Here is a 9,649-nt window from a genome sequence, read left to right as displayed (position 1 = left end):
ATGACTGAAGAAATACTTCCTAACATCCCTGTGATTCATCTGAGTCTTCATCTTCCAATTGTGACCCCTTGTTTCTGTGTCCCCTCTCTGGAATATCCCGTCTCTGTCCATCTTATCTATTCCACGCAGTATTTTGTATGTCGCTATCATGTCTCCCCTGACCCTTCTGTCTTCCAGTGTCGTCAGGCCGATATCCCTCAACCTTTCTTCGTAAGGATATTCCGCTGAGTGTGTATGTACTTACCTATTTGTGGTTGCAGGGATCGATTCACAACTCCTGCCCTCGTGTGTGCGTGCGTTTAATATGGATAACAAACTGAAATTAGCGTAATATAATGCGGCGCATTCTTGCTATATACATATAACAATTTTATTCTTTATATGTGCACTAAGGAGCTTGTTGAGACAACTTCGTCACACCGCTGAAAGGAGTGCATTATTATTATAATCAAGGGGAAGCGCTAAACCCGTAGGATTATACAGCGCCCAGGGGAGGGGGGATGTGGAAGGCATTCAGGCTTAATTCGGGGAACTGGAGCACAGATCCAATTCCTTAAATCAAGAGCCCCTCACCAACATCAAGGAACCTTCCATGAGGGGTGAAAGGAGTGCAACGTGGTGAAACTGGTTAAATAACAACCATTGCCATACAACGACACACCAAGAAATAATACAAACCTAAACATTATAAAAACAGTGGTAGATGCATGATATTATCCGTCGATCTGTATTAGTCGTGTTGGAAATACAACGAGAAATAAGCAACAGTTGTGCTGGGAAAGTTTGTAGTACATGGAAGGAGTAGTGACTTCTGGCATTTCCCACCTGGACCAGAGAGGCTCAGGGAGCGGCTGGTCTCAGTAGCTCGCTCACATTATAGTGTGTTGGGTATCAACTCGTATCTCCTCATACTTCTTCTTGTGAGGTAAGCTTCGTGCACTGTATGTCTAGGATAGTCATGGCAAGTCGTCTGTTATGTAGCCTCGTCAAATCAACTCGTTCAGAGTCGTGTGTTGTCTAGCATGGACCAATCCACAGGGTGGGCATCCTCTTATTTACACATGCGACTTAATATGATCAGGCTTGCGCTGCATGACCCATACTGGTTAAGAGCTTATTTTAATACGCAAGGCTCCGTAATTTGATAATGCTATAGTTTAATATCCCATTCAAGAAACATGGGTCTGATCTCAGCAATTCTGGGGCATTATGAGAAACTTTGATTTCCTAACCTCTTATACGAATGTTGATTATATAACAAGTTTTCAGGGAGTGTTTTAATGATTCATCCTTCGGCGTGGAAGTCTCTCTCTCTCTCTCTCTATTAACAAGTATCAAACAATGTGCTGATAATAGAGAAAAGCATATTTCCAATGTCATTGCTATAGGTTTGTGTCCACTTTGTAGGCTCCCCCTCAGAGGAGGTTCCTTGATGCTGTTGAAGGGCTCTTGATTTAGGGAATAGGATCCGTGCTCCTGTTCCCTGAATTGAGCCTGAATGCCTTCCATCCTCCCCACAGGCGCTGTATATTCCCTACGAGTTTAGCGCTCCCCACCTTGTAGGCTACCAAATGTATTAGCAGAGAATATACAGTACTTTGTTATACGTTCTTTGATATCATCTGGTAAAGGGATCTTGATCCAGGACACTGAAGCTGCCCTCCCTATTATTGGACAGAATCTGATTGTTTCCCATCCCCCAGGCTTAGTGTCACCCCCAAGAGTTTAGGGCTTTCCCATTGTTGCATTACTGTAATAATATTCGACATACATAAAAGTTTCTAATTATTATTATTCTACGTAGCGTAAAAACGAGCAATGTGTAATGGTAACATTTTCGGGCCAGTACACCATTACTTAACAAGTGAATGTTGAATAATCAGTGTTTACGTCATGTGTATACCCATGCTCCTCCAGAGTGTTACAAGGCCATACATACTAAACTGAAGACGTAAATTATCATATAACTCGAGTATCGCCTCTTATTAAGGTAGTGGCAACCATAGGAACAGTAGGAAAACATTGCAACACACTCCAAAGACCCGAGAGAGAATACGCTGTAGACTGGCTTACCCTCTGCTGCTATTTTATATATATATATATATATATATATATATATAAATATATACATATATATATATAATATATATATACATATATATATATATATAATATATATATACCTGGTTACCTGGAGGTTATTCCGGGGATCAACGCCCCCGCGGCCCGGTCCATGACCAGGCCTCCCGATGGATCAGGCCCTGATCAACTAGGCTGTTACTGCTGGCCGCACGCAGTCCAACGTACGAGCCACAGCCCGGCTGATCCGGCACTGACTTTAGGTATCTGTCCAGCTCTCTCTTGAAGGCAGCCAGGGGTTTATTGGCAATTCCCCTAATGCTTGATGGGAGGCTGTTGAACAGTTTTGGGCCCCGGACACTTATGGTGTTTTCTCTTAGTGTACCAATGGCGCCCCTACTTTTTATTGGCGGCATTTTGCATCGCCTGCCCAGTCTTTTACTTTCGTAGGGAGTGATTTCTGTGTGCAGATTTGGGACCATTCCTTCCAAGATTTTCCAAGTGTAGATTATGATATATCTATATATATATATATATATATATATATATATATATATATATATATATATATATATATATATATATATATATATATATATATATATATATATATATGCAATAAGATCACAGTAAACAGGTGATTTTAAATTATGCAAAACAACCACTGTGAAAGAGTAGTGAAATTCCAAGCGCTTTCGTGACTACTCACATTGTCAAGATTGTTCCTTGACAATGTGAGTAGTCACGAAAGCGCTTGGAATTTCACTACTCTTTCACAGTGGTTGTTTTGCATATATATATATATATATATATATATATATATATATATATATATATATATATATATATATATATATATATATATATATATATATATATATATATATATATATATATATATTCTTTTGTTACTTCTATGCATTTTCTGTCCTGAGGATCCCAGTATATGGGCTGCACTAATGACCATTTTGTCACTCCTGCCCCCTCCTCTCTTTCCATCCTTCCTCCTCTGTTTTCTCTTTTTTTTCCCATTCATTCATTTTTCTCTCCCTCTCTTTTTTTTATAATATATATATATATATATATATATATATATATATATATATATATATATATATATATATATAATATATATACAGATTTAGATTTTATAATTGTATAGTATAATGAAATGTATATTTCTGTACAGTAATATATATATATATATATATATATATATATATATATATATATATATATATATATATATATATATATATATATATATGCAAGGAATTCGCAAGAGCAGGCGAAATATACACAAACACTGATCTCTGGCTGAAGGAGACTCGAACCTACGAACCTTGGAACAAGGTACGCAGTGCTTTACCAATCTACCCACACTGGACCAATACCTTGGAGTCCAGCTTGCGCTAGACTTTGATCCAAGGCAGCCAGCTTTCAGAGAGAAGGCTTACAGCTTTTCATCTCATCCCCTGCATGCATCAACCTTACTAGAGATATTAAAACTGCAAGGAATTCGCAAGAGCAGGCGAAAGTTAAGAAATCTTAGAGAACGAATGGATTTGTCAGTTAAAAACAGTAAGGGAGTTAGTAGATGGGGAGATGGAGGTTTTGGGTAGATGGCGAAAATATGTTGAGGAACTTTTAAATGTCGACGAAGAAAGGGAAGCGGTAATGTCATGCACTAGCCAGGGAGGTATACCATCTTTTAGGAGTGAAGAGGAACAGGATGTGAGCGTGGGGGAGGTGCGTGAGGCATTACGTAGAATGAAAGGGGGTAAAGCAGCTGGAACTGACGGGATCATGACAGAAATGTTAAAAGCAAGGGGGATATAGTGTTGGAGTGGTTGGTATTTTTGTTTAATAAATGTATGAAAGAGGTGGAGGTACCTAGGGATTGGTAGAGAGCATACATAAAGGGAAGGAGGACAAAAGAGATTGTAAAAATTATAGAGGATTAAGTTTACTCAGTATACCAGGAAAAGTGTACGGTATGGTTATAATTGAAAGAATTAGAGGTAAGACAGAATGTAGAATTGCGGATGAGCAAGGAGGTTTTAGAGTGGGTAGGGGATGTGTAGATCAAGTGTTTACATTGAAGCATATATGTGAACAGTATTTAGATAAAGGTAGGGAAGTTTTTATTGCATTTATGGATTTAGAAAAGGCATATGATAGGGTGGATAGGAGAGCAATGTGGCAGATGTTGCAAGTATATGGAATAGGTGGTAAGTTACTAAATGCTGTAAAGAGTTTTTACGAGGATAGTGAGGCTCAGGTTAGGGTGTGTAGAAAAGAGGGAGAATACTTCCCGGTAAAAGTAGGTCTTAGACAGGGATGTGTAATGTCACCATAGTTGTTTAATATATTTATAGATGGAGTTGTAAAAGAAGTAAATGCTAGGGTGTTCGGGAGAGGGGTGGGATTAAATTATGGGGAATCAAATACAAAATGGGAATGGACATTTGCTTTTTGCTGATGATACTGTGCTTATGGGAGATTCTAAAGAAAAATTGCAAATGTCAGTGGATGAGTTTGGGAGTGTGTGTAAAGGTAGAAAGTCGAAAGTGAACATAGAAAAGAGTAAGGTGATCAGGGTATCAAATGATTTAGATAAAGAAAAATTGGATATCAAATTGGGGAGGAAGAGTATGGAAGAAGTGAATGTTTTCAGATACTTGGGAGTTGACGTGTCGGCGGATGGATTTATGAAGGATGAGGTTAATCATAGAATTGATGAGGGAAAAAAGGTGAGTGGTGCGTTGAGGTATATGTGGAGACCAAAAACGTTATCTATGGAGGCACAGAAGGGAATGTATGAAAGTATAGTAGTACCAACATTCTTATATGGGTGTGAAGCTTGGGTTGTGAATGCAGCAGCGAGGAGGCGGTTGGAGGCAGTGGAGATGTCCTGTCTAAGGGCAATGTGTGGTGTAAATATTATGCAGAAAATTCGGAGTGTGGAAATTAGGAAAAGTGTGGAGTTAATAAAAGTATTAGTCAGAGGACCGAAGAGGGGTTGTTGAGGTGGTTTGGTCATTTAGAGAGAATGGATCAAAGTAGAATGACATGGAGAGCGTATAAATCTGTAGGCAAAGGAAGGCGGGGTAGGGGCCGTCCTCGAAAAGATTGGAAGGAAGGGGTAAGGGAGGTTTTGTGGGCGAGGGGCTTGGACTTCCAGCAGGCGTTCATGAGCGTGTTCGACAGGAGTGAATGGAGACGAATGGTATTTGGGACCTGACGATCTGTTGGAGTGTGAGCAGGGTAATATTTAGTGAAGGGATTCAGGGAAACCGGTTATTTTTATATAGCCGGATTTGAGTCCTGGAAATGGGAAGAACAATGCCTGCACTCTAAAGGCGGGGTTCGGGATATTAGCAGTTTGGAGGGATATGTTGTGTATCTTTATACGTATATGCTGCTAAACTGTTGTGTTCTGAGCACCTCTGCAAAAACAGTGATAATGTGTGAGTGAGGTGAAAGTGTTGAATGATGTTGAAAGTATTTTCTTTTTGGGGATTTTCTTTCTTTTTGGGTCACCCTGCCTCGGTGGGAGACGGCCGACTTGTTAAAAAAAATTACGATAATTTAATAAACAAACTCAATGAAATATATTTTTCGTTAGGTTCAGAATGATTTTTGCGAAATTATTGCATACACAAATTTTCGCTTACCCTATTCTGCAAAAAGTGTATTACTATTTAAACAAAATCTCAAGTTCTACCTATTCGGCACGCCATGTGCATGTATATTAAGGAGGAGTGGACAGGTAAACTAGCAAAAGGTTTCGGTCAGATGACCAAAAGCTCCAGTTGCTGGTCATTATATTTCTAAAAGTACATGATGCAATTTGTACAGAACTAGCTAACATCAGTGATATACAATATAAAAATTCCCTAGAGTCCACCCTTCAGGTAGACTCCAGGTAGCATTTCGGGCAACTCAGGCTAATTTTGTCCCCTAGAATATAACCCACACCAGTCGGCTAACACCCAGGTACCTACTTGCTGCTAGGCGAACAAGGACAGAGCAGATGTAAGGAAACACGCCCAATGTTTTCACCCGTACCGGGGATCGAACCATGAACACTGTGTGAGCTAAGTGCGCTACCAACCGAGCTACAGGACCCGCATAAGGAAATACTTGTCCTATTACCTGACAAACTATACCTTACCCAACCTAACCCCTGCTGCTGCCATCTATTGCTGCCTGTCCTATCATAAGAAGATAAGAAAAAGGGAGTACTTCAGTAGGCGGGTCCTCAAATACAAATCTTTTCACTCATATTTTCCATACCTATTTCTAAAGCAACGCATCAGTCCACCTCTTTAATAATTAAGGTTATTGTATGTAGTCTAATAATGCAGTAATGAGTGAGACTTGCAATACTAGGTATTTTTAAATGACGTCCTCAGCAAAGATGTAATGAGCATTTCTTTCCACATGTTATCAACTTGTTGGTACTGTATACAACTCGTACCATATAATGACTAAGACAGTACTTGAGTATATTCATTGCCGATACCAGGTGTTTTATCATCAAATCGTCGGTATTGTTTGCCATCAGTAATACGAATTATTAGTTGAGAATGACATGTGAACAAACACTAGGACGTATTTCTTAGAAAACATTTGTCCTGGGACCTTGATCGCTTCTCACGTACAGAGGTTAGAAACAGTATATTTAGGCAGAGAGTGAAGTGTGACACATGGTGACCTGAAGACTGTCATTCATATTGCCATGTGTCACTCACACCTCACTCTCCGCCTAAATATACTGTCTTTTTTTAACCTCTGTATGTTAGAAGTGATCAAGGCCCCGGACCGAAACGTTTCCTAATATGTCCTAGTCTTTGCTTAAGTGTTTCTCTAAACTAGTTTGTCGATATCTGTTACCAAGGTTAATAAAATACGGTTTATAATATGATACAAAGTATCCCAGTATAACTGTGTGTAATCAGCTTCCTGCCGAGCCTCTGATATTATGCCAATTATCCTTTATTAGATAAAAGTCTGTCCTTTCACTCTCCAGAAATTTCAGCCCTTCCTGGTTCTCCCGTGCTAAGGAATCGGAGCTTCTCTCGCCTGAATCTAGTCTGATTACATCCGTTTCTGCGGGTTTAGTGTTGGCCGCAATATATATTATCCAGAAGTTTTAAGAATTGAAGTTCTCGTATCACTTAGAATGACTGAGATAATACTTAGTCATTAAAATTATCATAGACTAAATCTTTTTGTTTTATGGTGTAAGGGTGCTAGTAACAGCTGTAGTGAGGCGCTAGTAAGAGCTGTAGTGAGGCGCTGGTAAGAGCTGTAGTGAGGCGCTGGTAAGAGCTGTAGTGAGGCGCTGGTAAGAGCTGTAGTGAGGCGCTGGTAAGAGCTGTAGTGAGGCGCTGGTAAGAGCTGTAGTAAGGCGCTGGTAAGAGCTGTAGTAAGGCGCTGGTAAGAGCTGTAGAGAGGAGCTGGTTAGAGCTGCAGTAAGGTGCTGTAGTATAGTAAGGTGTGTTGATGCGCTGGTAAGAGCTGTAGTAAGGCGCTGGTAAGAGCTGTAGTAAGGCGCTGGTAAGAGCTGTAGTAAGGTGCTAGTAAGAGCTGTAGTAAGGCGCTGGTAAGAGCTGTAGTGAGGCGCTGGTAAGAGCTGTAGTAAGGTGCTAGTAAGAGCTGTAGTGAGGCGCTGGTAAGAGCTGTAGTGAGGCGCTAGTAAGAGCTGCAGTAAGGTGCTAGTAAGAGCTATAGTAAGGTGTGTTGATGCTGGTGATAGGCTCTTGATTCAGAGTTGGGACAAACCTACCTTTATTAAATTTGATTCCCTCGCATCCCCTACTGGTGTAGCGCTTTAACATTATAAATAATATTACGTTAATAATAATATACTTAACGACAGGTAGTTATGAAGTTTGAAAGTAGTGAAGGACTGAAGTTCAGAATTAGAGATAAGCGTTTATCATAGTTATTTCTGTTATCTTAGTTATCGGTCTCACTAGATAAATTGATAACCTGGAGACTACTGTTTGAGTGTCGGGGTTGCCAGCGGACCTTGATGTTAATCAAGGGTTTCTTGATCCTAGGAATTGAAGCCTCCCTCTTCTTGGATTAAACCTGATGGCTTCCCAATCCCAAGGTGCTGTATGCCCTACGGGTTTAGCGCTGCCAAATGAACATAAAAATTGCCATCGCTCTAAAAATTAAAAAAAAAAAAAAAGGGAAGTATACCTGACTCTGCAGACAGGCAACAAAGGACATGAAACGTCAGTGCAGCCGACTCCATAGGTCAGGGTGAATCAGACGGTTCCACATATCAGGTAGATCAGAAGACTCACATCAGGGTAGATCGGACGTCCTGTAAATTTGGGTAGAATAGATGACTTGGCAAATCAGGGTTGATCAGACAGCCCACAGGTCTCAGGCAGGCCAGGACCCACTCTACAAGTCAGGTTCAACAGACCTCGCTACATCTTAGGCCAGACGAGAGCTCCATGGAGTATCTGCGAGCTCCATGGAGTATCTGAGAGCTCCATGGAATATCCATCTAAGGGCTCCACGGACTATCCTAGCCTTACGCAGACTAGATACAGATTGCACTCACGCACAGCATTAACCTCCCAAAACAAAAAACAAATCTTCCGTATATGATGCAAGAGTCCGCGAGGGATATTCCTTGATACAGGTGAGGAGGGGCCCTTGATACAGGTGAGGAGGGGCCCATGATACAGGTGAGGAGGGGCCCTTGATCGAAAGAACTGAAGCTTGCCCTTTCCCTTTCCTAGAATCGAATTTGATGTCTCTTATACCCCATTAAGGCAATATATCTTTGCTGCTAAAGATGTGTCAACAACTACGTCACCAGCAACACCGGTCTGTCAAGAAGGAATAATATCTTTATTTCTATAAGTACATGTACAAGGTATACAGACCTCGTTAATGTCGATGACATAGGCTGTACAGAAAGCCGCTTGTTATGCAGGGCATTTCGGGCAAATTAGGTCAGTTTTGTCCCAGGATGCGACCCACACCGACCCACACCCAGGTACCCATTTTACTGATGGGTGAACATAGACAACCGGTGTAAGGAAATACGCCCAGTGTTTCCACCCTTGCCAGGAATCGAACCCGGACTTCCACCGTGCGAAACAAGAGCGTTTGTCACCAGGCCACGGATACTCTCAGATTAAGGCAATGTATGACCCTCTACGGGTTGTTCATAAATCTGAATTACAACATACAGTTAAACTAGGACCCACAATAGAGATTTGATGTAGTGGGTATTTGACCCATAACTGGATACAGCGGATGCAGGACAACCCCGTAATTCGATACAGCGGACTCTGGCCCCTATAATATGCAGGAGCAGAGTCTGCCCACTCGACAACACCGAGTGTGAGATTGACCTTGGACGAGGAGAATCATTGCCAGTCTACGTAAACAGTCTCACCCCGACAACCGTATTTGGCCTTGGTATTATTTTTTCAATTCTCGGCACCAGCCCTAAAGAACCGCTGACTGATTCACGCTCGTTTATCACTTAAGAACATAAGAAATGAGGAACACTGCACTAGGCCTGTTGGCC

At 41.0% G+C, this 9,649-nt stretch overlaps 1 protein-coding gene across 1 annotated transcript in view; it reads left to right on the top strand.

Annotated features, from left to right (window-relative positions):
- The first annotated feature begins 825 nt into the window (after nucleotides 1-825).
- The window catches only part of LOC128686086 (uncharacterized), a 32,716-nt gene continuing 23,892 nt past the window's right edge, over nucleotides 826-9,649 (top strand). Inside the window, exon 1 of the mRNA XM_053772740.2 lies at nucleotides 826-925. The gene's annotated coding sequence lies outside the window, so the exon portion shown is untranslated. The remainder of the gene's footprint in view (nucleotides 926-9,649) is intronic.

The sequence above is a fragment of the Cherax quadricarinatus genome, chromosome 9 (assembly GCF_038502225.1).
Source record: "Cherax quadricarinatus isolate ZL_2023a chromosome 9, ASM3850222v1, whole genome shotgun sequence".
NCBI lineage: Eukaryota > Metazoa > Arthropoda > Malacostraca > Decapoda > Parastacidae > Cherax > Cherax quadricarinatus.
Note: the sequence above shows the minus strand (reverse complement) of the source record. Positions and strands in the feature narration are given on the sequence as shown.